Below are 26,842 nucleotides of genomic sequence, written 5' to 3'. Positions count from 1 at the left end.
GCGCTTCTTCTACAGGTAAAATCACTAGAATGTTTTTCCCACCGTTGGCTGATGCAGCAAACTTCCGTCGTCATCACCTAAATACTTTCGAAACGACCCAAAATTTTACCGGACACGGAGCTATGAGAAGTTACCTAGATAGGTTTAAATTAAGGAATGGTGACTATTGTCCGTGCGGTGATATTTTTTCTCAGAGTATCATCGAACATCTGTTATTTCAGAGCCATTTTTTTAGTTTACAACACCATAATCTTGAAGCAGCATACAGGAAAAATGGAATATCCTTAACTGATATCCACACTGTTGTTAATAGTTATCACGCGCCATTGTTCTTGGACTTTGCAACAATGGTGATTGGACTCATAAAGGTAGTAAACCAAAATCAGTGATCGAACATCCCATTTCCAAGATAAACAAAAACGATTTTTTCCGAGTACCTTAGCCTTGTACATGACACGTAAGGCTACACTAAATACAGGGGTCCAAATATATTAATAAAATAAAAAAAAACAAATTCATTTGGGACCGTACATAAAAAGAACACATTTTTATGACAATACATAATATCATACATAGTTAATACATCCGAAATAGTAAGAAAACATAATATAAGAAACATAAAATACAGTACTTTACTCCATCTATATAAATTACATTAATAACTATTACTGTCAAAAAGATTAAAGTAATATTTTTTTATTGTGACACTTTTGGATTTGCTATTCGACTTTTTGTGTTTTAGCTCATCGGGCAGTTCATTAAATTCGGAATGGCCAATATTTCCCAGAGACCTTTTGCCGAACGTTTTGATAAATTGTTTCTTATGGGAGCTAAGACCGGTATGGTATATAAATATTATAAATGGTTTTCAAAATCCAAAAAGGTATCGAAACAGAATATTTTAATCTGATACTCTTTTTAAAAATAACAACCGAATCGGTTCAGTTTTGAGGTGCGGAAAACGGAACAGCGAAACATCGATTTTGTCGATTTTAGCTAGGCAAAATCAGTCCGAAGTGCACGTTGTCTTTTTCGCACAGTATTAGAGAGGCATTTGCGAGAGGGTGACAGAAAAACCAATACCTTCTCGTCAAAATTACCAGGCACCGCATATCCTCTTAATCGCACAAAGGCGAAAGTGGTGGGTAGTTAAAAAGTTATATTATCAACATTTTTTTTAATTTGACTGCATTAGACAGCACAGAGGAAGTTATATGTTTATATTAGCAGGTGACCAAGGAGTTGAATCCAGTCCTTGTATACAGAAATTTGGACAAACTCAAAATATTGTTGATAAATCCACCTGGTCCATGAAGTATAGCAATTGGCAAAAATAAAATTTTCAGGCGTTGCCTAGTATGTAGGTGAAATAATTCAATTGGATGAATCTCAACCGCATAAATAAAGGTTTCAGCTCTTTAACTTCGCAAACATCAACAGATGAAAGAATTGAAGGAATATAGATGTTTGTCTGTTCCCCGAATTACAAATTACTTCGGAGAGCGAACATTAAATTGCGTTGTTCCAAGATTGTTCAATGATCTCCCACAAACCATCATTAACATGAAAAATCTTCAAATGAAAAAAAAAGAACTGAAGAAATATCTTCTAGATACTTTATAGTGCCTGTTTATAAATAAATCTGTAAAATATAAATAAAATAAATGTAATATAAACCTGTCATAAAAAATAAAAAAATGTGTCCCACCGAAAAGTCTTTAGACTTAGTGGGTAACAAATTATTATATGTATTTTTTTTAATTATAAAATAAACGCTGCTCTGCAGCACTGAAACTGAAATATGAGCAGAATGGAGAATGTTACACAGTGTGTAAAGTGGCCACTTAAACCAGCCAATGACAGGTCATAAGCCCTGTGGATGCCTAGACTTCTCTTTTACCTTCTCTAAAATGTTTTTATATCTGTTGTAATATGATTAAGTTACATTGTTTTTCATCATCATCATCATTTGTCAGACTTATTATGCGGGTACCAAAACCATTTAAACATACATAGACATGAAAAGCTTCATACAACATTTGTTCATCCCAGCTAGAATACTGTACTTTATTTTATTTATTTTATTTTATTATCATATTATATTACATACACAAAATTATAATTTATACAATGTTGCTTTGACTATCTAAATAGGATTATTTACCCCGTTCTAAGACAGTAAAATAATATATAAAAACAGTAATCAATATATCGTGGGTATACTAGCAAAAAACGTTATTAAACTTAATGATGCAGTTTTGTTTTAAGTTTTAAACGCTCTTCAAACTGGCAAAATACACTAAGTCATATTAAATTTCATATATCTGTAGTTTGAAAAATAAATTTAAGGTTAAGTCGTAAACCGGGCATTTTATTCAATCTAAAAGCTTTAAAAAACTAAATATTAAATTAAGAAACGGAAAAATTAAACACATGTTCTTAAATGAGCACAATCTTACTATATTTAAATAAGATGTAAAAGAGTAAAACTGGAACCAAACTTAAATGCTTCATTAACATATTACAACAGAGATGAAGAACATTTAAGATAAGATAGTATAGAAGTCTATCTACAGGGCTTATGACCTGTCAATGGCTGATTTGAGTGGCCACTTTACACACTGTGTAACATTTACCATTCTGCCCATATTCGAACATCTATATTCTTTCAATTCTTTTATCTCTTGATGTTTGTGAAGTTAAAGAGCTGAAACCTTTATTAATGCGGGTGAGATTCATCTAATTGAATTATTTCACACACATACTAGGCAACGCCTGAAAATCTTATTTTTTCAATTTCTATCCTTCTTAATGGACCAGGTGGATTTATCAACAATATTTTGAGTTTGTCTTAACTCCCTGGGGAGCTGTTTATATTGTAATATGTTAATATAAACATGTTTACATTGTAATATGTTAATATAAACAGCTCCCCAGGGAGTTGAATCCAGTCCTTGTCTACAAAAATTTGGACAAACTCAAAATATTGTTCTTAAATACTTTAATTCTCAAAACAGGGATTTGAGAGTTAAAGTTTTTTTCCAGTATACCCACGATATAGAAACAGTTGTAAAGATAGTGAACAAAGTGAAAAATATAGATAAAATGTAGTAAAGACATAGTAAAAAATGAAGCAAAAACATAGTAAAAACGCAGTAAAAAACAAAGTAATAAATGTAGTTTAAAACATAGTAAAAAATGTAGTGAAAACAGAGTAAAAAACGTCTATTCGTCACCATAATCATCAAACGTCATCATCGTATATTGGTCATAATATAAGTATTAAAAAACTAAAAAGGGTACAACAAAATTATTGACACAGGTTGACTACCGGTTAAACCTTACCTTCTCTGACTGTGCTGAAAGTATGCAGTACCATGGAATAAACTCTCTCAAAAATCGAAAAATAATGTTAGACCCACGTTAGAAATAAAATTGAGAATAGAGAATTGAAATAAAATTGGCGATTGAGATCGTACACAACATTTTATCTTCCAACCTTCAATAATAATATGGCGCACTTTAATGCATTTTCACGTATGTTAAGATTGTATAATAATGTAGAAAATATTGTTTTGTATCTTTAAAAAATTTATATCTTTAACGATACATTAAATAATTGTAGGAAAACTGAAACGCAATTTATAAAATCAAATAGTCACTTATGTTAGTTAGGTCAAATAATTTGTAATAACCTATAAGTAATAATTTATTGTAATAACTTGTAAAACAGCCATAGAATTCAATAAAGCTAGCCAATTTTAAAAACTATCTCCTATAAACTTTTTTTTTCTTTTTAAATTTGTTGCGACAGAGAGGGAATACATTTTTGAGAGAGGGAATATGGGAGTCTAGACATTCACAGGGCTTATGACCTGTCATTGGCTGGTTTTTAAATTTATTTTCTTAATATATTTTTTTTGTTTTTTTACAATAAACATAAGTGATAAAAAGTGAGTATTAAAAAAATCAGTTGAAATGGCCACTTTACACACTGTGTAACATTCACCATTCTGCCTATGTTTGAACATTCACATTTCCTCAACTCTTCCATCTGTTTACTTTTGTGAAGAAAAACTCCATTTTTTATCTTTATTTGTGCATGCTGTGTTTACATTTAATTGATGAACAGTACCTAAAATAACAATTTGTGATAATTATACCAATGTCGTTTGTATTGTTAATTGTTTGTGAACGAAAGTAAATCAAATAAAATAAATAAAAATAAAAACATGGAAATGGTCCGATTCATATCCAAAAGTTCCTCCTTTGCGTACTGTCACACTCAGCCACTCACACTCACACTCACACACTAGCAGCTCTCAACTCTCAACTCGACGCCCCCGTCGCGGTGATCCGATCTCATTCGACCGAAGGTTCTCGCGGGAAACAGACTCGCCATTCAGAGTCACTCGAACATTCGTGCAGTGCGGGCGACCGCGCAGAGCTCTAATTTTCCATTTTCATTTACGAACGCATAATACATTAACCCCTTTTCTTGATCTGCACCTTGACAATCGATCGTTTAGAGCATGTACACGAATTTACTAACAGAACGCTAACATCGTGAAAACGAACGAAGCTTTCGCCGCGAAAATCTAATACTTTTTTGTTTATTTTGCTAATTTTGAAAACGCGCTAGCTTAGTGGTTTATTTTTTATTTGGATTACTGAAAAAACAGAGGAGACATCATACAGGTGAGATAATAATTACTGTTCATTTTCATTTTTCTGCATTTTAAAAATAAAACTGTTTATCTTCTGTAAGTTATACGATTGCTTTGATTTCCAATTATTTTTTATCTAGATTCAAGATATTATAAAATTGATAAAAGATATTATTTTTATTGAATAAGCCCGATAAATCCATAAAAATTCGTTGCATTTATTGATATTTATTTAATACCTCATTTTATATCAATCTCTTTGAATTCAAAATACGGGATTTGTGTGACTATGAAAAATTTATTTATAAACGGTTCCGTGAACGTTTTAAAAATGTATATTACTATGCGCTACATTTATACTGTTATCTGTAATTAAAAAATCACAAGAAAAAAAAACATGTTTCTAAAAACAAAACATCAATAAACTAGTAGCAGTAGCAATGAAAAACAAAACATGTGTAACAAATAAAAATATTTACGTATATAATAAAATGGTACTTAAATTATACAAAATGACAGTTACGAATAAAAGAAAAAAGAAAATTACTTTGTTTACACAAAAAATTTGGTTGTTAAGTATTTATAAATAAACTATTAATAAAAATAAAAATAACTTCTGTTTGGGAAGAAACTTTGCATAATTAAAAATATCAAAGTAAAAGATAATAAGGTAAAAAAAGTAAAAAATTCTCAGAAAGAAATCTTTCACTGTTTGCAGTTTGATTTTCCACGAACGTATTCATACAACCTGGGGTGCTCATTGCATTCTTTAAGGTTATTAAAGTGTTTTTTTTTATTTTTAAAAAATTAATTAGCATTTAATTTAGCATTTAACAATTGTCATTTTTAATATTAAAAATTGATTTAAATTGTTTGGGCACCGTTCAATGAAAAAACACGTGTGACAAAAATGGTCCTGCCCAAACACGGGAAATTAGTTGAAGCTAGCCGGGACCGGAAACAAAGAACCTCCGAACATTATAAAATCATCAAAATAAATAAAAATTAAATGAAAATTAATAGATTTAATTAATCTCACAATATACTGGAATTTTATTTATTTATTTTAAAAATATAATAGTAAAAAATGCATTGTTCGTACCCAACAGTCATCATCAAATCCTTTTTCGCATCTGATGGTGCATACGGCACTGTTTTGGTTCAACAAATGCAGCGTATCTCAATCACCTGCTACATTAAGGTAAAGTGATCAGTCCTACGCTTCAGGTGCCAGTCTAGGGACAGTGAAATATTGCGGTGCAAAACCACCTTGTAAACTGCTTTTTCTCACCTGATGTATCTTTCAATATTTTTACCTGAGAGTAGCTATCAAGTCTAAAACTCTCGTCCAGAATTATGGTTCAATTTCTTAGACAGAGCTGTACTCTTCATCCACCCGGTCCTGGAATATATACACATTTAGATAGTAAATTGACTTTTCAAACTGCCTTAGTGGTTGATTTTTATTCAATAGTAAACAGTTCGGTTCTAAATGGCAGATCCATCGACAACACATTTGCATGTAACAACACTAAAAGATGGCGAGACTAAACAGCTCCATGTTATTTAATGCATTTCGTTAATCCACTTAATAAACATAGTTTCTCTCATTTGAATATTTTAGTGTGAAATCAAAAGATGTACACACAGAACTGCATTTTTCAATTAACCTGGACACCGGGAATAATCATGTAAGGTTAATGAAAAAGTGGAGAGTTAAAATTCTCGCCGTTGCATTTTTTTTTGGAAACCTATTTCGGCTCTAAAAAACTTGCCCCTTTTAACAATAGATGTCGGTAGATTTCTCCGCACTATCAATCTCTATAGTAAACCGATACTCATAGGAAAGTAATATTAAAACCAATCATATATATTTGGTCTGCCTCGTGGTCTAATGGTCAGAGCGTTTGCCTACCATGCAAGAGGTCTCGGGTTCAACAAGCAATGATCAAGGTACGCTGCGATGGAGTACCAATACAGTTTCTTGTGCACCATTTGGTGCTGAAAGGAAAAGTGATGGTGAAAATTTTAATTTAAAAAAATTATTAACTATTTATACGCAGGTTGATGAACGGTGACAGATAGTATTTAATATTCATATTGATTTTACGGGTCATACCTTTCAAAACCTAATCAAAAACCATCAACAATATATACGACCGTAACTTTAGTTCTTCAATCCCGGTGTTCATTAAAAATATACACGAATTTTAAGATTTTTTTATTCTTATACCTACAGAAATTAAAAACCGGTGAGTTTATTTTTTAATCGTTAGAACCACGTTTCTATTTTTTGGTATACGTCGGTAATCAGCATTACACAAAAAAACTTTGTTTTTAACTTTGATAGCTAGCTGGTTCGGTTAGCGAATTCCAGTCGTCCTTATAAATGGTATGTAAGCCAGGTTTTGAACATATTTTAGTAAAATTAAATTAATTTTTTTGAATAAAAATATACTGAAAAATAAAAACACGTTTCAAATTAACGTTGTCAGTTGATTATTAATTAGAGATCAACTCTTGATAAAAAATACGTTAAATAATTTCTAAAGATAAAAAAACAATGAAAATACCAAAAAAACTTCAAAGTATTAATTTATATCCACAGGAATTAATTCGGGTCTGAAAGGGTTAATTCGTATTTTAATAACAATATTTTTAACAAAATTTTAAGTCTTAAATTAAAAATATTGTACGAGGAAAAATATTAATTCGTTTGAACGAATTGATCGATCAATTCATTTCGTACCACTCTTAATTGGAGTAAATAAACACGCCAAATTATACAATTTTAAGATTGTATTGTAAAAGTGACATTCGGCATAACGAATGTGCCACTTGTTCACTTAGCTTGCCACATTTAGCTCAATTGTTTGTTTATGTTGGAAATTATTTTACCAGAAAACTTCTGCGGCGAGTATCATTATGTAGTTTTCAATTAATTCATTTTATAATACGAATTTCGAGATAGCCCTGGAAAAGCGTCCCTGGACCAGATCCATCGATACATCGATAGGTATTATTAAAGTATTTTGTATTTTAAACTAATAATGACAACTGATAGTTCATATCGAGGCAATGCTGACAGAATGCATTAAGTCAACGGTCTTTATATAATCTATTTCAAATATTTTTTTAAATAGGTGCAAGATGTCGATTTCAAATTTTATGCCTAGAATAAAAATGACTCTTTCAACGCATTTTTTTTTAATAAACGAAAATTTTGGGAGAAATAATGCGTAGAAAGAATAAAAAAGCTTTAAATGCGATTATCTCGGAGCTTGTTTTAATGACTTAATGCATTCTTTTAGTAAAACCTCGGTATGAACTAAATTTCCGTTTAATAAAATTTGATACAAAGTCTCTATATTTCAAGATAATTTAACATGAAAAAAATTAATACATTTTAATTTTTTGCCAAATTTATGCAAATTGGTCATCTGACTACAAAATTCTTGAATTTTTTTCTCGGAGATTTACTAGTTGCGTAGATTTTTAAAAATGTTTTATGGTTTGGGAAAAAGGTTCAGGAAAATTTTCCAAAAATTAGAAAAGTATTTTTTCTTGTTGTTCAATTCGAGTTTCGTTAGCATTCAAACGTTTTTATATATTTAAAAAAAAACATTACATATTTTTTTCCAAACTACTAAATACTATCGGGATCATTTATATTTGGTTTGTTTTGAAATGCTGTAAATTAAAGTTCTTATGCAGATTTGTTATAAATGAAATGCAAAACCACTGTCAGACAGATCTCTCAGTTGCAAACAACAATGATAAACACCTGTTGATTTTTTATTTTTTAAGTAATGACTTCTCAATCTGTCACTTGTCATGTCGCATTCAAGCTAGCCAAACAATATTTTACCTTAGGTACTCAGTAGGTAGGTACTGAAATAGATTCAAAACCGGTTAAAAAAAATAACGTAAAACACGTTTATCTAACAAGTAACATTAATCTTGCATTGGACATAAATACTTCAATAATTGTTTACCAATTAAGATTAATAAATTAACTTAATTTAATTGAAAAATATATGTACTTGTACCTATGTAATTGATTTTCCAGTTCTTAATAGATGCTGTCGAAGTGTTGGCAATTATTTGCAATAGCCGGGATAGTTAGGTTAACCCATTTAACCTTCGTCACCCACTCTGGACAATTTATTGACTTATAAAGTTGTAATATTGGCAAATAGTGTAGGAAGGACAATGCGGTATGACTTTGTCAATTTATTTATATGTATTTTGTGATATGCAACCTACAGCAATTAATTTAATGTAATTTCTCATTGTCTAATCGTTTTTGGTAAAACAATGGGTATCAAAATATTATTCAATGATCAATAAAAATTTATTTTAAACTGTAGTTATGAATAGTATGTATTTACTAATTTAATTATCTATCAACAGACACAGTTTAATCCATTCGTTTGTTGACACTATTAACACGAAATACAATAAAATAGAAAACTTCATATTGAATAAGAATTAGATGCAAGACAAATAATAGTAACATAATAAAGCACTAATTAACATGACACATCATTAATCTGTTTATTAACTTTACGCCAAAATAATCAAGATCTTGGATTGTACTCACCATCCTGATCATTCTGGACAAAGGCGACTGGATAAAAAATATTCAATCAAAGATCATTTTAATCGAATAGTTATAAACAAGCATTCCGCTTCTTGTAATATGATATTAACTCATATTTATACACATCAATTATGATTAAATTGTTCTAACTCTTAACATAAGCAAAAATTGGCATTTAGATTTCGATCGTATTCAATCGTTTAAAAGATAAGCTGTATTATTTTATAGGTACTCGGTAGATTTTTTATTTTCTCGGTTATAAAGAATTATACAGCATGTACAAACAAATAAATAAAGTGACTATTTTATTTCATCTTGCTCTTAAATAATACAAATTTAGCTAAATACGTAAATATTCAAAGGTCGCATACATAGCTTGTGCATAAAAACGGAGAAAAAAAATCAAGACTTACGAAAAATCTTAAACACGAAGAAATTTGTATAGGAGAAGTTTTATAATCTACCAAAAAAGCTGTCGGTAAAATTAATACTGTATTATGATAAATTTTAATACAAATAAAAATATTAGTAAAAAAAATTTTTTTTTTAAAGTAAAATGATAACCGTATTAAGCGGGCCGTTCATAAATTGGGTAGAAACTATGGTTTCCTAAAAAAATACTACAAAATCAATACCTGTTATTTTTGTCTTATGAAATCAGCTGTATGTTTACAGGTCTTTTTAGTACCTAACCAACAAAAGTATTTTTTTAATTAGTTTGTTGTTAATCGTAGCGATTCGATGTTCATTCATTAAAACATCTAAAAGATTGCAAAAAACCTCAAGCACAACGCTCCGCCCGCACAGTACACGCGAACTAGAGACAGAAATAAAAATCGCTGTAATCCGTGTAATTCTGGAATAGGGGACTGTATAAGCATGTTGATTGTTGATTTCTTTGAGGCGAACACTTCTTCTAAGTCCTTACAGATTTTTAGAATTCGTATGAAAGCAGTTCGGTAAAACCAATCCATGTTCATTTTTCATATATTGTGACGGTTTTACAATAAAATTATGCATTAAAATCGATAGTATTGTTTTCATATTAAACATTAAAATATAATGCTGAAATCATGGCACACTTGGCAAAATTGCGTGTTTGTTGATTGTGAAATATTTTATTTATAGTAGGTACTTGTATTAAACAGTATTTTTTATATCTAAACCAACGATTTAAAGATGCAAGACAACAAACGAATAAACAGTAACAACTGAATAAATTATCATGGAATGAAACAAGGAACTTTTTAATCCAATTTAAATCGAGTAGTTTAATTATTACCTGCATAATTGAACGTTACATGTGTGATCCAAAACCCGAACTGTGTTTTTTGCAAAGGTGGGTTTAAAAATAAATCTTACGATTCACGGCCCTGAGCGAGACAAGCCATTATTAGTTTGAGCAGGACTTCCAAAACATTTGTATTTGCAGTCGAACGTCAAAGTTTGTATGCAAGTAGATTATTTATTACTGCAATAAATTACCCAAAATCAACTCGCACGAATAAAAATATTTTTAGCATATTTCATTTTGAAGGAGTATCAGTTTAATAATCATTACATACAATATACATTCGATTTCTTTTTTCTTACCCACACTTCATTGTTCATATTGAATCGTAATTTTATTGAATAATAATTATAGATAACTAGAATTCGTATAAACTTTAGATACAGACAAATTATAATTAATCAGAAGTTAATCAATTTTTTGCTCCAGGTAAGAGAGATTGAGTTGTTATTTGTATGGTCAACGTTGAATTTTCTATCACATTAAAATAAAAATAGGTATTTGCGATTTCCGTCTCAATATCTAATATTAATAGTTTTTTGTGTCAATTTTTGCAAAAGATACAGAAAATATAAATTGCCAATATATTTCAGAAAGCGTCACACACTCACACACACTCACAACTGTATTTTTTATCCACCCGGACTCAGATATAAAACACAGTTCCTGGTTCCTACCGTGAAATATTAAAAGGTGGTTCTACACATTGAGGAACATAACTAGAGTAAACATAAGCGTTCGAAATATGTTCCTTCAACCTGCGGCCAATTAGCCTATGTTTGATAGAACGGACTTTAGTCTGTTGCGAGCGTTCGTTAGATACTTTTCTCCTCGAAATTACTAAAATGCCTATATGTGCGCTAAGATACTGCACAAATCGATCTGGAAAAGCATATGGTTTAATCTTTCACCGGTAAGTAATGTTCTTATCTTAATCAATATTTGTTTAAAATAGCTATTTTAATGTCAAAAAACGTCTCATTAATATGTTACTATTCGCGAATTATCTCCTATCTCCGTCCCGCTCAGTTAGTCGGGCGTAAAGCAAAACGACAAACAAAGCGGACGCGTGTGCGGAAGGTAGCGACATACTGAATAAAACTTACGGTAGAGCGATGGAAACAGTCCGTGCTTTTTAATGTACTACTTGTTTTGCTTGTCAAAGATGACGTGACGATATTTGCTATCTCCGCTGGTCAATCCCTATCCTTTGGGGACGACTTTTTAGCTCGGATTTGTATGGGGTGTTCTTTCTTTTTTATATTATTTCTCAATGGTTCTACACTGCAATATTGTATTGTTTCTGCACTGGCGCTGGAAGCGTAAAATTGATAACCTCACTTTCAATGTAGCAAAAAAATATGAAGACATGTACGCTGCAGCTGAAGTACCAATAATGATTTTATTCTAGATGATCACACAATCATCATACCCCATTTATAGGACATTGAATTGGTAAACCAACAGCATAGCTCTATTAGTCTTATTATTCAGTATTTCAAATCAATATTTCACATCTCTCCTGTCTGGAATCTAACCCAGGACCTCAAGAATGGTAGATGAATACGTTTACTGCTACACAACGAGGCGAACTTATATCCACTCTATTTCCTAGTACATGTTTATTTATATATATACATTTTTACCTAAGAGCAGTCATCTAGTCGGCAGCACTCGTCCTGGGTTCTGGTTCTACTCCACGCACAGAATTGTATTATTTATCCACCTGGACACAGAGAAGGGAAAAACACTTTAATTTGAGGTTCTCTTATCAAACCAAAACGATTTCCAATCTGATAACTAAATCACCTAATAATCTTATGTTAATAAACTTTATCGGGCAGGTATATTGCTCAATATTAGCCGTCAGCGTGCCTTCTCTAAATATTTACACAAAATTTAAATAAACAAGAAATTAATTCTTACAACTTTCCGCCAAAGGACTCTTAAGGCGCAAATTTATTTTAAACATTTAATAATACAGCATTTATTATCTCATTATACCTAACCTCATAATGCTTCTTATTCGTCAGTTAACTAACACATACAGTAGAACTCCGTGTATCCGAACTTCAGTCATCCGGATTACCAAATATCCAGATCGTCATCAGGAAATATATATTTTTTTAAAGTTTTTGATTTATATTTAATTGCGCAATTAACCTGGACATGTTCAAAAGCAATGAAATATGTCACTTATTAATCCAGATAGTTGGAGTTTTACTGTATTTGTATTTTTACATGCAAAGTTTTTGAAAAACGTACTAACACCGATGACATTAAATTAAATATACACTTTACGAAAGCGAAGAAAATGCATTTCAATTCGTGGATAATTTTCTTTCTTACCTTCATTTTTTAAATTTGACTGTCGTAATATAACGTAATTCTACACAGAAAAAGGTTGCTGTGTCGTTGGTGTCACGTCATGCCAGCCGAGTGGGCTTCTAACAAACGTTGCAAGCAAGTATGGCGCGATAACGTAATACGTGCCGTTTATACTATTCGTTTTCGTGATAATAATAGTATCCACTGATAAAACCAAAAGCCTCACAATGTCGAAAACCCGGTGGGATGTAAACCAGTCGTAGATATTCAGCCATTGAAGAACTGATGGAATTCAAGCATTTTGGAGTCGACATCAGTAGTAAAGGTGATTTGCACAATGAAACTCTAAAGCAAAGTACCAAGCCTCAGAAATAACGTGAGGAGGAATAAGCAGATAATATGAGACTAGACAGTAAAATGGGAATATATAAATAGCAGACACTTCCAAGCCAAAATCTCTGCAGAGAAGTTCTGAGACTCCGATCTTTAAGAAAAAACACGCTTTAAGACCGCATAAGAAACATTGATATTTGGAGCACATACAGAAAGGAAGATAATGTAAGATGGAGAAGACAACAGAAACGGTACTGGAATGAACATGTCAACAGAATGGCGGAGGACAGACTTCCACACGTCGCTCTTCAAGGGAACCTCGAAGGAAGAAGACTCCCAGGCAGACCCCTGAAGAACTGGCGCGATAGCTGGCAGTCAGTATCCCATGAGGAAACAGCAGCACAAACAGATCCACAAGATCTATAGAAAGGTTGACGATGATGATAATAATCCAATCTGATGTTAAAATTACCATAATGGACATGGGCTATTGTCATACAAATAAATACAGTTTTTTTAACCAATCGAGTTTGCAATATTGTCATGAGGATGAATGACGATATATTATGACGATATACAACAATGGTCCTCCATATAATTTTGCAACTCACAGCGAAAGTGGCAATGAAACTAATTGAGTAAAATTCAATTCAAATTGAGATACATTAAATTTTAAAAGATGAACTCATTTATCGGCAAAAAAATGTTGCTTTTTTGTATGGGTAAAATCGATAGAAAGACGCACTACGGTCTTTAAAGGGGTTACGGGTATATGGAAGAAATACTTTACTTTCACGTGCCGTTTGTCCCATAGGACGCGAAACGTCTCTTTTTCAGGTAATTTAAAATAGGCATATTTTAAACCTTTATGAAAAATGTATCCGACGCAACATCGCGTCGCACAAAAAAAAAATAATCGTTCTTTTTTTCTAAATAAAAAACATTTTTTTTAAATCCAACGATCCTATTGTACCTTGATGAGCTCTCTAATGAGCAGCGTGGTATTTTATTTTCACAACAGCATAGATGTTTCGGAAAAAACTTAAAACCCACTTGTTCTCTAAATCATTTGAATAAATCCGTAGCACGTGACAACAAAATAAATTATTTTAATCAAATTACAAATTTAAAGCTTCAATTAAATTAACTTAACAGTAGAATCACCATGTAAAGCGCCCTTGAGGTATTTTATTACGAAAATGGCGCTATATAAGTTATCCACAATAAATAAAATAAATAAATTCAAATTCTAGAGCATTCCAAATTAGCTTTGTTTACAAACTGCAATAAACAATATGTGAATAGTCGTTTTGTAAAAAATATAACAGCTACAGTGAAATGACATCACGCTGAATTATAGGTAGACCAGTGTATAAATAAAACATTCAACGGCTGACAGTGATAAAGTATTATTTTAGCACTTGTGACGTCACATCACGATGACCTAATAGCCTTTCGGGACCGAACCGACTAGCTTCGGTCTGCAGTCACCACCAATAACAACTTGACCTTTTATCGGCACCTGAATATAAATACACAAGTAATATCGTGATAACAGGATTTTATCGATAGTAAATTTACGGAAATTCATCACTATTTATAAATAAAAACTTAAAGGTCAACGTAAAACAAAAGATTCTAAATATTGGCCATAAACAAAATACACGTTATGGATAAAATCCTTGTAAAGTGAATTGTCTTCAAACAATAAATATTATGTTGTATGTTGACTAGTTCTTGACTATCAATGTGCTGTTATTTATCTGATACTCAACACATTTTTAAAATACATATGCATCACTCGATTAACACTAGCGAAACTATGTAAACATAGCTGCTAATAGTTCTAAATGTTCCAATATGCCTTCTAGAATCCTGAGAAAAACGTTTTTTTTCCTCAGAGTAATAAGGCGCCAATGTGGAGAAAAATCATTCTAGGATTATCAATCACGAAGTTAGCTATAGTTTACAGCAAAACAACACAAACTAAAAAAGCAAAATACTATATTATCTTTTAAAGAATATTTTATTTTTTCTTTCTTATGTTATACAAAAATATTATAACTCTCCATTATTTACTATAGGAGCAAAAATTCATTAACATTTTCTTGTACACCCACGAACAGGCCATACCTTTGTGGGATTTTTTCGTTTACTATTTTTCTATTAATATGTATTTCATTGATATGTAATTATGCTTTATTTTTTTTAATACTCTGTTTTATTATTATGTTTATTGTAAAAAACAAAAAAAAAATAATAATAATAATTTGATAGATCGAGAATCGCAAGCGAATCACGAAACTGTTTGCTACACGTATGCTGTTAAACCAAAACCAGCGTGTGTTCTATGCAATAGAGCAAAATTCCATATCTACAACTGTGGTGCATTTTTACTCTGAGGTTTTTCACACAAAAAAAACTTTTTTTATCATGTATAATTTCTAAAAACCCGATGGGATCATTAATTTATTTTTACATAAATGGCGTAAATTGCCTTTAACATATACATTGAACATAAATATGAAAAAAAATATACATGTGCACATGTATATTTACACATATAAATACATAATCAAAATTATAAAATTGCATAACTATAACAATAGTAACAAGTAAATACACCCAAGTAACCAAACATATTCGCCCAGAACCAAATATATCAGCCCTATCCTCATACTGATTACCATATCTGTGGAGCCTAATAGGCGAGTGAATGTGGTCCTAAAACTTGCAGAACAAAAAAGAGATCTACGAGACGGGTATGTCGACCAGGGTCCCGATTACAATGGGAAGTCATCATTTATCTTCAATTTTATCTACAAATTAAAATTAAGTTTTCTGAATGAAGAGCAGAATATGCAAACATTTTTTTCTTCTAAACATGTTCAATTGTGGGTTACTAGCGAAGATACTTCAAATTTTCATGCGAATATATTCATTTTTGTACACAATTACCGGTTTTTCTTTATAGACAGTCGAAGATAACTCTTTCAACTTCCCACTGTAATCGGGGCCCTGAAACACGAAAACACACCAACTCCAGCAAATCTGGACAGTCAGTATAGCTTTGAATTCAAAGCAAGGGGAATAAACAGTTAGTCCTTTTTACTCTGCTACGCGTTTTGCACGGAAATGTTGTTCGATATTCTTTAGAACACGAATTCCAATTCGTGTTTTATGAAGCGTCATCCCTATTTAATTATACCTCAGTGATTTTAATTTATTGATGGTTTTTTTTTATTTTTATTTATTTATTAATCCAATATTAAATACAAATACATAGTTGACAAAAGAAAATGTGTGTACAATAGGTACATTCAATATAATTTCCTTTTAATTTATGGATGTAGCCACTCCACTGGCCCACAGACACGTTCCGGAGTGTCAGTGTATTATTTATTTTATACATAATAGTACATGCTTTCAAATCAATTGTTGTGTAAAAATTCAAAAGAAATATAAAAAAGATTCTAAAACATACCTACATTCATAAAATAAGAAAGGAGTTTCAAGAAATTAAAATTATACATATGAAACATATTCCTCAGTTTCCTGTCTAGTCTTTTTAGCAATCCATTTATGGACTCGAGCTTTGAAAATGTAGTTTTTCATTTTGTTCACCAATATGCCCTTGCTTAAAAAGTTGTATAGCTTAGGGGCCAGAAAAGTATAATGCCTTTGTCCGTAATTTGTTTTTTTTCTTTGGGAGCAGAAGTATTGTTTTTTGTCTTTGCCTAGTGTTGTAAATTTGTTGTCCGTCATTATGTCTCTCAGGATTTTGATGGAAATGTCTTAAAATTGTCTTTATGTATATTTGTCTCATGTCTGGTACTGAAAATTCTGTAAAAAGTCTGTCTGTAGAGGATTGGTAAGGCTTTTTGTTGGCTACTCTTAGCAAGGCTTTTTGTTGGCTACTCTTAGCAAGGCTTTTTGTGCTTTCATTAATGGCTCTTATGTTGTTTTACTTGTTCCTTCCCATCCTATTATTCCGTAACTGATAATTGATTGTGCTTGAGTACACATCAATTAAATTAGTTTTGCTTAGAATGTTTCTGATGATTTTAAATAAATATATCATTTTCTTAGTTTGGTTGCTGTCTTATCTACGTGTATGTTCCATCTTAAATAACTATCAATGTGCATACCTAAATATTTTGTATTTTCGAGTTTTTCTATAGTTTGGCAGTCACAGTCGCTGTTTCTTGCATTTGTAAATTCATGAATTTTAAGGGTTCTTTCTATTGGTTGATTCCATTTGTCTATACTAAAAGTCAGATATTTTGTTTTGTGCGCGTTAAGTAAAGTAGTATTAATGGCTCAAATGTAGTTTTACTTGTTCCTCCCCATCCTATTATTCCGTAACTTATAATTGATTGTGCTAAAGCGTAGTACACATCAATTAAATTAGTTTTGCTTAGAATGTTTCTAATGATTTTAAATAAATATATAATTTTTCTTAGTTTGGTTTCTGTCTTACATATTAAATATATTTTTATTATCGACCTTTTCTCTAGTTTATATAGACAGATTTATTTTGTTTCATATCGGCTCAAGAACCAATGCTTGAATTTGAAATCAATATGAACTCACTGTGTCTACCGACAAACGATTCTGGCAGTGTCTCAAAGACACCTATTGCACTGTTTGTATAATACATTTAATCATGAAGTATGTTAGTTTTTTCGTTTGCGTTAAACCTATAAATACAACACTGTCACGCTTGTTTATGTTACAACATTCCATCGGTTTGGAAAACGTGAATATCGCGTAATGCGAAAATTTACTCATTCACCAGAGGAAAATGAATGCACCGACATTCGTAGACTGTTAGTAATCACGAATAATGCATGTGCATTCTATTTTAAACTCTTAACTACTCTCTATTAGTCAAAATAGACCAAACTTAACTAACTCTTACTAACCACGGCTTCACATAACGAAATATCGGTCGTATGTTTTTGGCATTCCTTGTTTACTAATAGGTTGAAGTTTTACTTTATCCGTTTATAAATATGGATGTTCTATGTAGAGTGGGAAAATGGCGTTAATTTTGAATTCCTCTTTATTATCTCTAATTTAAAAATAAAACTAATATTTCAATTAAATAAATTCATAATATATTTAAAAAAATAATTGAAATCCGAATAAAACAGCATTCTAGTTTAATTGGTATAACTGTTTATTTTTATTTTCTGCTTTTCTCTTTATTTCGTATATATATTTTTTATTCTCATGCATATTCGAAATTATATAACTTCAAATTATTAAAAAACTATAACAGTGTGAGTTACTCTCCAAGCACAAGAGCTAGTCCATTTTTTGGAAAGTTACAGTTATAAGATTAACATAAAAGTGGATTGTAGTGGAAATAAAACAAAGCTAATCGTCTTTTTTTTATAAATCCTTTAAAAAAATCGTATTAATGTATAATGTATTTTTTGTCCATGGAAACTATTACTTTAAACATAATATTTAGTTTAAATTTATTTCAACAGAGAGGTAAACCATTTTTGAATACCTAATACAATTTTGGGATTATGTTTTATTTTAAATGGCAGCCTTATTCCATCCCAATTTCTAGCAATATGCTTATGAAAATTAATTTTTAATTTTGTCTTATTTATAAATTATTTGGGCATTTAATTGTTTAAAATTTTAAATATAAAAACAAACATATTATTATCAGCCGATTTTTATTGCTATCCAGTAGAGTTCCTCTCGTATTTTTTATATTTTATTATATCTTCCTTTCTTTGACGCTATTCTCGTGGGCTATAATTGAAAGTGCTTCCAATTTATTTAAAATTCCGTCATTAGCTAAAAATAATACTCAAGGTAGGTAATCTATATGTGGAATGATTACAATTTTATATATGAGTTCTGCAGTATTTATATCTAATTTATTTCTCAATCCACCGAGAATGTTAATTTCGAGTCTAATATTATACCCAAATACTTAATTTCATCCATTTTCTAAACAGTTAAAATGAAATGCCCAATAAGCAATATTTATAATGGGTAACGGCATCAGGTATTTTTTTCATTTTGCCTATATACCCAAAAACAACGTTTAAGTGTATGGTCCGAATTGACTCACAGATAGTGAATACCAACGTAGCGATTTTATACGATAGTTGTAAAGGGTTATCTTAGAAGCATCGTCGATGCTCAGTTTACTTTTTTATAAAACTTAGGCTCAGAAGATTCCACTGATTAAAAATTTAAACGAGGTATTAAAACGCTGTTTGTTGATATTTTTTTGTATTTTTGTTTCGTTTACTACTTATGAAATGCGTATATTTATGTCACTCCAAAAAAGAGATAAATTCATCACTCAGAATTGTGTTCATATCTAATAAATATTTGAGCCTATATAAATTAAGATGTTTGCCTATTTATTTTCTAATTGCTTTTTTATAATGTCTATTTCATTTTTAATACTGATCTTTGATCACTTTGATTTCCGTAGAGGCTATTAAAGTATTTTTAATTTTTATCAAAAAAAATATTTTATCAGAAAATAATAACATCGATATTGTCTTCACTTGCATAGGTACCTCAATTATTTTTTATTTTACATCAAAACAAGACCATCAGTATTAAAAAAAGAATAAACATTTTAAAATAATCAATCAGAATAATGTACAAATCCATGATCAATAAAATATAGAAAACATACGTAAATATTTTTACTTTTAAAATCAAAAACTTTTCTTTCTTTATTAACAACCCCCATTGTTAATTTTTCTTTATTCGAAAAAACTATGTGACTTATAATTTAAACATTTAAAATCTCAACCATAATATTTTTTAAGGTATTTTGACGTTATAGTCACCAGTGTTCACTTAAAATAAAAATATTTTAGGATGTTTTTATTTAAAAGCTTTACAAATGTTTTTAAGCGAATAAATTGCGTAGCTGAGGTCAGAAAATCTCTTAAAGTTTTTGTTTAATTTTTTTTTATGTGTAACATACTCATTTAAATAAAGACAGCTTGAAATTTCTGCAAACAAAAACAGAGTATTTTTGCAAACTTCTTAACAAGGTATAAACCAGCAAGAAAAATAATTTATACTACATATTTGCAGTTCAATAACTTTTTAAAATTTAAATATTTCCAATTCAATCTACAGTAACATAAAGTAAGTCAGTTTAAAATAAATACATTTACATGTTACCAAGCTCTTGAATAACATTTTCATTATTTAACTTACTAAAAAAACAAATACAATAAAGATTTATATCCGTTTTTATTCAAATATCCCATTTTTGCTCTTTCCTGCATACTTAATAACTTCTAATATTGTTTCAATGTATATATTATTTGACGAGGCTTTATGTAAATATTGTTTATTGCATGGTTATATTTACATAGTTTAGCTTCAGATGATTTACAGATTCGCCTAATGATGCCTAAATCTAGGTAGGTAGGTATATGCTGCTTTCTTGCAAATACCACATAATAAAAAAAAGTTTTTTTTGGGAATTTGCGAATCTGGGTCATACGAGTAAACACCATACTACACTTTATAACAATGTTTTTCAACTATTCAAGCTCTTTACAATTAGAACCCCAAAAATAAATAAAATTAAGGTCCTACAATTTTACCGAATTCTGTAACACAAGACAATAGTTCTTACTGGTATTAAAAAAACGAAATCATTCCCTTCTATCTAACGAGGTATATTATGCATACAGAACCTTTCAAACATACCTACATGACGGTATCAAATTATTTTTGAACACAGAAATTACCAATAATATTAATATTGCTACACCAACATTTTACTACTCAAATGTCATTCATATAAGTTTTACTAAAATAAAACAATACATACAACCCTTATTATACATTGTCTAACGTCTCTAGATAGTAAATGAATTCATTAAAGATACTGTTTTTTGGGAAACGTTGATTTTTCATTTGTTAACAAATTACAACAGGGATGGAGAATACCTTAAATAAGGGAATATGGAAGTCAAGGCATTTACAGGGCTTACGACCTGTCATTGGCTGGTTTAAGTGGCCACTTTACATACTGTGCAACATTCATCATTTTGCCTGTGTTTGAATATCCATATTTCTTCAATGCTTCCATCTGTTGATTTTAGTGAAGTTAAAGAGCTGAAATCTTTATTGTTATTTCAATTATTTCACATAATAGGCAACGCCTGAAAATAATTTTTGAATTTTTAAACTTCTTCTTGGACCAGTTGGTTTCATTACAATATTTGAGTTCGTCCAAATGTTCATAGACAAAAGACTGGATTTCACCCCCTCGGGGGTCATTAAGTTCTTTATCATTGTTCTTTAAGGTTTATTTTTTGTTTCTTATATGAAAATATTTATACTGTGCATTTTTATTGTGTACGTCACGTAACAAAAAAATGATAAAATCATGTGTACCCATGCACAAGCTATATGCCTATGCGGGATTTTTTTTCATATTTTTTATTTTTCTGTTTTATGTTATGTTTGTATGTTATGTAATGTAAGAAAAAAATACAACAAATGTAATTTTTTATTTATTTTATAATACCGGTACATGTCGTTATACGCCGGGATTCCGTTCCGAGAGCCACCGGCGTAAAAAATATCGGCATAAAATGAACGCAATATAATGGAAGATGGAAGGTTAGGTTCCGAGTCAAAATTCTAAGAAAAATCTAACATGTTTATTTAATACATATCCTTTAATAATTCAAAATGTATTATTTACATACAGTTGAAATTTGTTTACAAAATAATTAATGATCTCTTGATATAAATAACGATTTTTTTCTAATAAATAACTCACCAGTTCGTCGGAACTAAATTAAATTCTCACACACAAAGAAAAAGATCTAATTTCGTTTGCTTTGATTGTTGCTTCCTTTCTTGCAGAATCATAGCATACGCTATAAAATATTCTTTAAATTTTAATAAAAATAAAATAAACAATATAATCACACATTTTTATTTTTCTTAAAAACAAAACAAAAGCTAACTCGGAAATAATTTCACACACACAATGGGGTGCTCGCGTACACGGTAATAGAATAAAACAGTGTGTAAAAGTGTGTCTGCTATTAGAATCGCGGCGCCAACTGTCGTCTGGTGTCAGCCGAACCGGGGAATCCCACGCTGGCACCAACCGGCGTAATTGTAAATCGACGTAAATCGAACCGGCGCAAAACGACGTTTACCTTTTTCACGCGTGGGGTAACGTGATTCAGTCCAAGAAAATGCAACAAATATTTTTTTACAGCTGCATTTAATTTATGTATATTATTGATGTTTATTGTGAGAATTTATGTGGAGTTTACTTAAAAAATTCTTTTGTATGAATGTATTCAAGCTTGACATCGCCTCATTCAACATCTTTATTGATCAGAGTCGCAAATAATACAATATTATGTGTATTAGATCTGTTATTCATATTACCTACAAGGCTTTTGTTAAATGAACACACCTCATTAATATTTACTTACCAGATAATTTAGCATTATTTTGTAAGTCACCGTCAATCCATCGTGTGGTTTAGCATAACGAGAAAATGACAATTGATAATCGGTATGCAAACAACCGTGGTCCTTATAATAAAAACTAAATAATGAAGTGTTTTTTAATATTTATTTAACAATAATTTGAGTTCGTCCAAATAATTTTAGACTTGGACTGAATTGAACCTCCAGGGAGTTATTATTATCATAAAATTTTATTTCCTTTATTTATTTTTATTACTTTATACCTACTTATCGACACATCTACGTTATTACAATAAACATATATATGATATGTTTTTAAGTCGGAAACTTTTCTTTCGGCCCCGTGGTATAGTGGTCAGCGCGTTTGCCTGCCATGCAAGAGGTCTCGGGTTCGATTCCTGACAGGCTGAAATGAAATATTTATTTTAAAGGGTGTTTTTACACAATAATATTTTAACATAGTTAAATAGAAATATGAAATAGAAAAGTGAAATTGAGATAATGGCACCTTTGTGTAAAGAGTGAATAATCAAGTTTACACAACAGTTGTAATGTTTTTGACTTTCACAAATTATAAACAATGAAAACTTTTTTTTAATACTACAAACAAAAATCTTAATACGCATTTGACAAGTTTTAATGATTTTTAAAGTACCGTAAGATTTTTCTGGTGCTGTAGGTGTTTTCTGCGAATTGATAAATGCCGTTTTTGTGACCAAAACTATTTTTAGAAGGTGATTATTACAGTTTTGTGTAAGATAGCGGTCTGGCTGTTTTAGAATTTACCTAAGTACATAGACGTTAGTGCACCCAATAACACCAATTTTACAATATGGTCATGAGGATAAATGACAATATCCGACAAAGGCCCTTCATAGAATTCGCCAAACTCACAGTGACAGGAGGAGCAGTGAATGTATTAGTGTTAAACTCAATAAAATAATTCGCGATATATTAAAACTAAATGAGCAACTCGTTTATTGACAAAAAAACATTGCTTTTTGCATGAGTGAAACCGGTCGAAAGACCAGCGGTCTTAAATACGGTTTCGGGAATGTGACAAAATATACCTGCACTGTTGATATTTGTGAAGTTAAAAAAGTATTTATAAATTATAACATATAGATATTTTATATTAATGAGAATTGAAGTTTCTTCAATTTGAATTAAGGTTTGATATTTAGTGATTACTCGATAGTTTTTAAAGATTTAATGTACTTGTATTGTTATAACTAGATACAGTGTTGTATGCGGTTGCGTGCAGTAATGACATATTTATGCCTTAAACCTGAGAATATTATATAACCAATCCACATTACTTGTGGTGTAGGAGTCGCCATGTCCTTAAACGGCTTTGAAGAATGCGGGAATCAGATCATCTCGTTAATGCCCGAGATTCTAGAACCAGACAAAGGATTGCTACAATTGCAGGAAACCAGAAATCAGATGGTTATCACAATTATTAATGCTTTTACTAATCGCTTAGGCCATCAAGTCCGCATAAATGCTGAAACAATATAATTAATCATTTGATGAAGCATACCTTGAATACCTACATGTGTTGTATTTTTTGTATACTTGTATAATGTTTTCATCTGAGTTGATATAAAGGAATACATTTCACATACGTAATTATTAGTATTTTTAGAAAAAACATTTCGTACATTTTTTGAGATATTAGTACATTCCGCGGAAGCTATTTTATCGCGTTGAAAATGTTATCGAGCCCTTGAGATAATTTATCGTTTAAAGGCTTTGTGTTCATCGGTTATTATAATATATAGATATTTTAAATAGAAAAAATACGTATAAGATTATTGGATCCAAAATTTATTTTTGAAGTAATTATACTCTGTATTAAATAAAAATCCTAATTGATATGAAAGTACACGTATGAATTTTAAAAAATACACTTCTCCGGAACGTGCTACGGAGTAGCTACACCCACAAAAATTAAATTACGTAAAGTATTCTTAAATACACATGCATATATGAGTTTTCAGAGATCCTCATTACTTTTTTTTCTGTTTTTTTATTATGTTTTTTACTTTAAATATATATTTTTTTTATTATCTCTTTTACTATGTTTTTAGTTTTTACTGCGTATTTTACTATGTCTTTTTAATTCGTTTTTTGCTAAATACATAAACATGTATTTTACTATGCCTTTTATTTTGTCTTTTACTATGTATTTTGTTGTTACAACGTATTTTACTGGGGTTTTTAATATGTTATTTTACAATGAATTTTACTATGTTTTTTCACTATATTTTCACTATGTCTAGTCGCTTTATTTATTTTTTCTATGTATTGATTACTGTTTCCATATAAAAAAAATATCATAGAACTTAAAAAAAAACCCTAGTTAGACAATTAAAGCAACTTTATATAAATAATATATAAAACTAAAATAATAAATATACACATTCGTATTTGTTCTTTGCTCTTGATAATTGAAATAAAGAAAAGTGAATAATATTTTTTTGGGAAACGTTATTCAAAAAATATGAATTACGCATTAATCACCGCACACTGATTTTTTTAAATGTTTTTTTAGGCTCGTATATATTAAGTCTATTTTCCACTTTAATTGCAACGATGATTTATTAGTATTATTTTTCTTCAAATGATCCCTAGAAAAATGCAAAATAAATTCGGCTGTGTTAATTAATGTTTTTGAACTCGATTTTGAACTTCCTAGAGCTTAAACTATTTAATTCGGTAATATAACTAATTTGTAAACTGCAAATTTTATTTATTTGACACAAGTTACATTTCAATCGTATTTGGAGTTGTTCTTCCAAGCGACATACATAAAAATATAAGGTACCGTCGGAATTTAATATTTTCAAACAATAAATTGAAACACCTGGGTATATCTGATTAAATATTTAACTAAGCGCGATGTTAATTCATGTATTACAAAATAAAAATGAATACTGTAGTCTACTTTACTTTGTTGAAACTATTATAACGAACGAGTTTTCGATATTTTCTATTTTAGCGTCTACAGGTCTAAGTGGGATCATGAATATATTTTACATTATAATATAGATATCGTGATTGGGGTTATTATTGACAATCCCACGCTCTCAACTCCAGTTAAACAAGGTAGTAAATTACGCTATTTGCGTATAAATTGAGCACAAAATATCGGCGTACATTTCCTTCGCAAATTTCATGCAAATAAACTGTTCACTTGATCATTAAATAATCGTTAACTCGGTTAATGTAAGCATCCGGTAACGCGTTAATTAAGAATATAGCCTGACATTATTATTTGTATTTGTGTAACAGATACTGTATGTGCGGATGAACAATATAGTTATGTGTGTGAAATAGAACCTGAACCCTGGACGAGTGTTGCTCTAAGGCAGTGGTCTGCCAACTTTAGCCACTCGAGTGCGGCTCAGCGCAAGTTACACTTTTTGTTCAAATTATTTAGTCAACAGGTTCTATAGAAGAACTTCTAGGACTATTGCCTTTTGAATAATTGAGGCTATCGCAAATACTGTTATCGAATGCATGAAGAAGCATCATATTAAACTTGGTAAAATTATTTCAATTTTAGCACACGGAGCTAAAGTTATGACTGAAGTGAGAACGGTTTTTTTTCTATTTTCGAAGCAAAAATTAATCACAAGATGCTTTTTTACAATTGCATCTTTCATTAAGAGGCGAAAAATTTCAAATGTTAGGAATTTGGTGATCAAGACCATTCATCGCTAATTTAAAGAATGTTTACTCAATAACAGAGAGTAAATACGGATATCTTCACTGCAGGTTCGTTGGCCTTGAAGAGGAAACAGTTTAACGAAAAGATTTTTTGGCTATCAAAATAAATCTTAATCGTGGTACCACCGCTCTAAGGTAAAAAAAATCGATTGGCGATAAATCCGCCTAATGGTGTAGTGTTTTGCGCAGTCGCCTACCGCGCTTAATATGCTTTGATCGATTTCAGACGGAGTTGACGTGAAATGTTGGTTATAAAGGTGGTTCTACACTAAAATATTTTATTGTTCCAGACTGGCACCGTAAGCGTAAGCGTCCGTGTAATAAAATGAATCTGATATTATAGTGCCACATGCATCATTGGATGTGAATTGGGGAATGATTAACAGATAGATCTCTCAAGAGATAAAATTTA

The 26,842-nt window shown here is 30.4% G+C and overlaps 1 protein-coding gene across 7 annotated transcripts in view; it reads left to right on the top strand.

The window, feature by feature from the left end:
- Positions 1-4,353: 4,353 nt before the first annotated feature.
- The window catches only part of LOC148273533 (ciliary microtubule associated protein 1A), a 56,852-nt gene continuing 34,363 nt past the window's right edge, over positions 4,354-26,842 (top strand). For 5 of the 7 annotated variants that reach the window (XM_088238570.1, XM_088238576.1, XM_088238575.1 and 2 more), the window contains exon 1: positions 4,365-4,698. The gene's annotated coding sequence lies outside the window, so the exon portion shown is untranslated. Of the gene's footprint in view, positions 4,699-26,842 lie in introns of all 7 variants that reach the window. The other 2 variants (XM_088238572.1, XM_088238569.1) reach the window with 2 other exon arrangements.

Source organism: Micrasema longulum, unplaced genomic scaffold (assembly GCF_059751315.1).
Source record: "Micrasema longulum isolate JH-2025_06_02 unplaced genomic scaffold, ASM5975131v1 h1tg001921l, whole genome shotgun sequence".
NCBI lineage: Eukaryota > Metazoa > Arthropoda > Insecta > Trichoptera > Brachycentridae > Micrasema > Micrasema longulum.
This window is presented reverse-complemented; position numbering and strand designations above follow the sequence as displayed.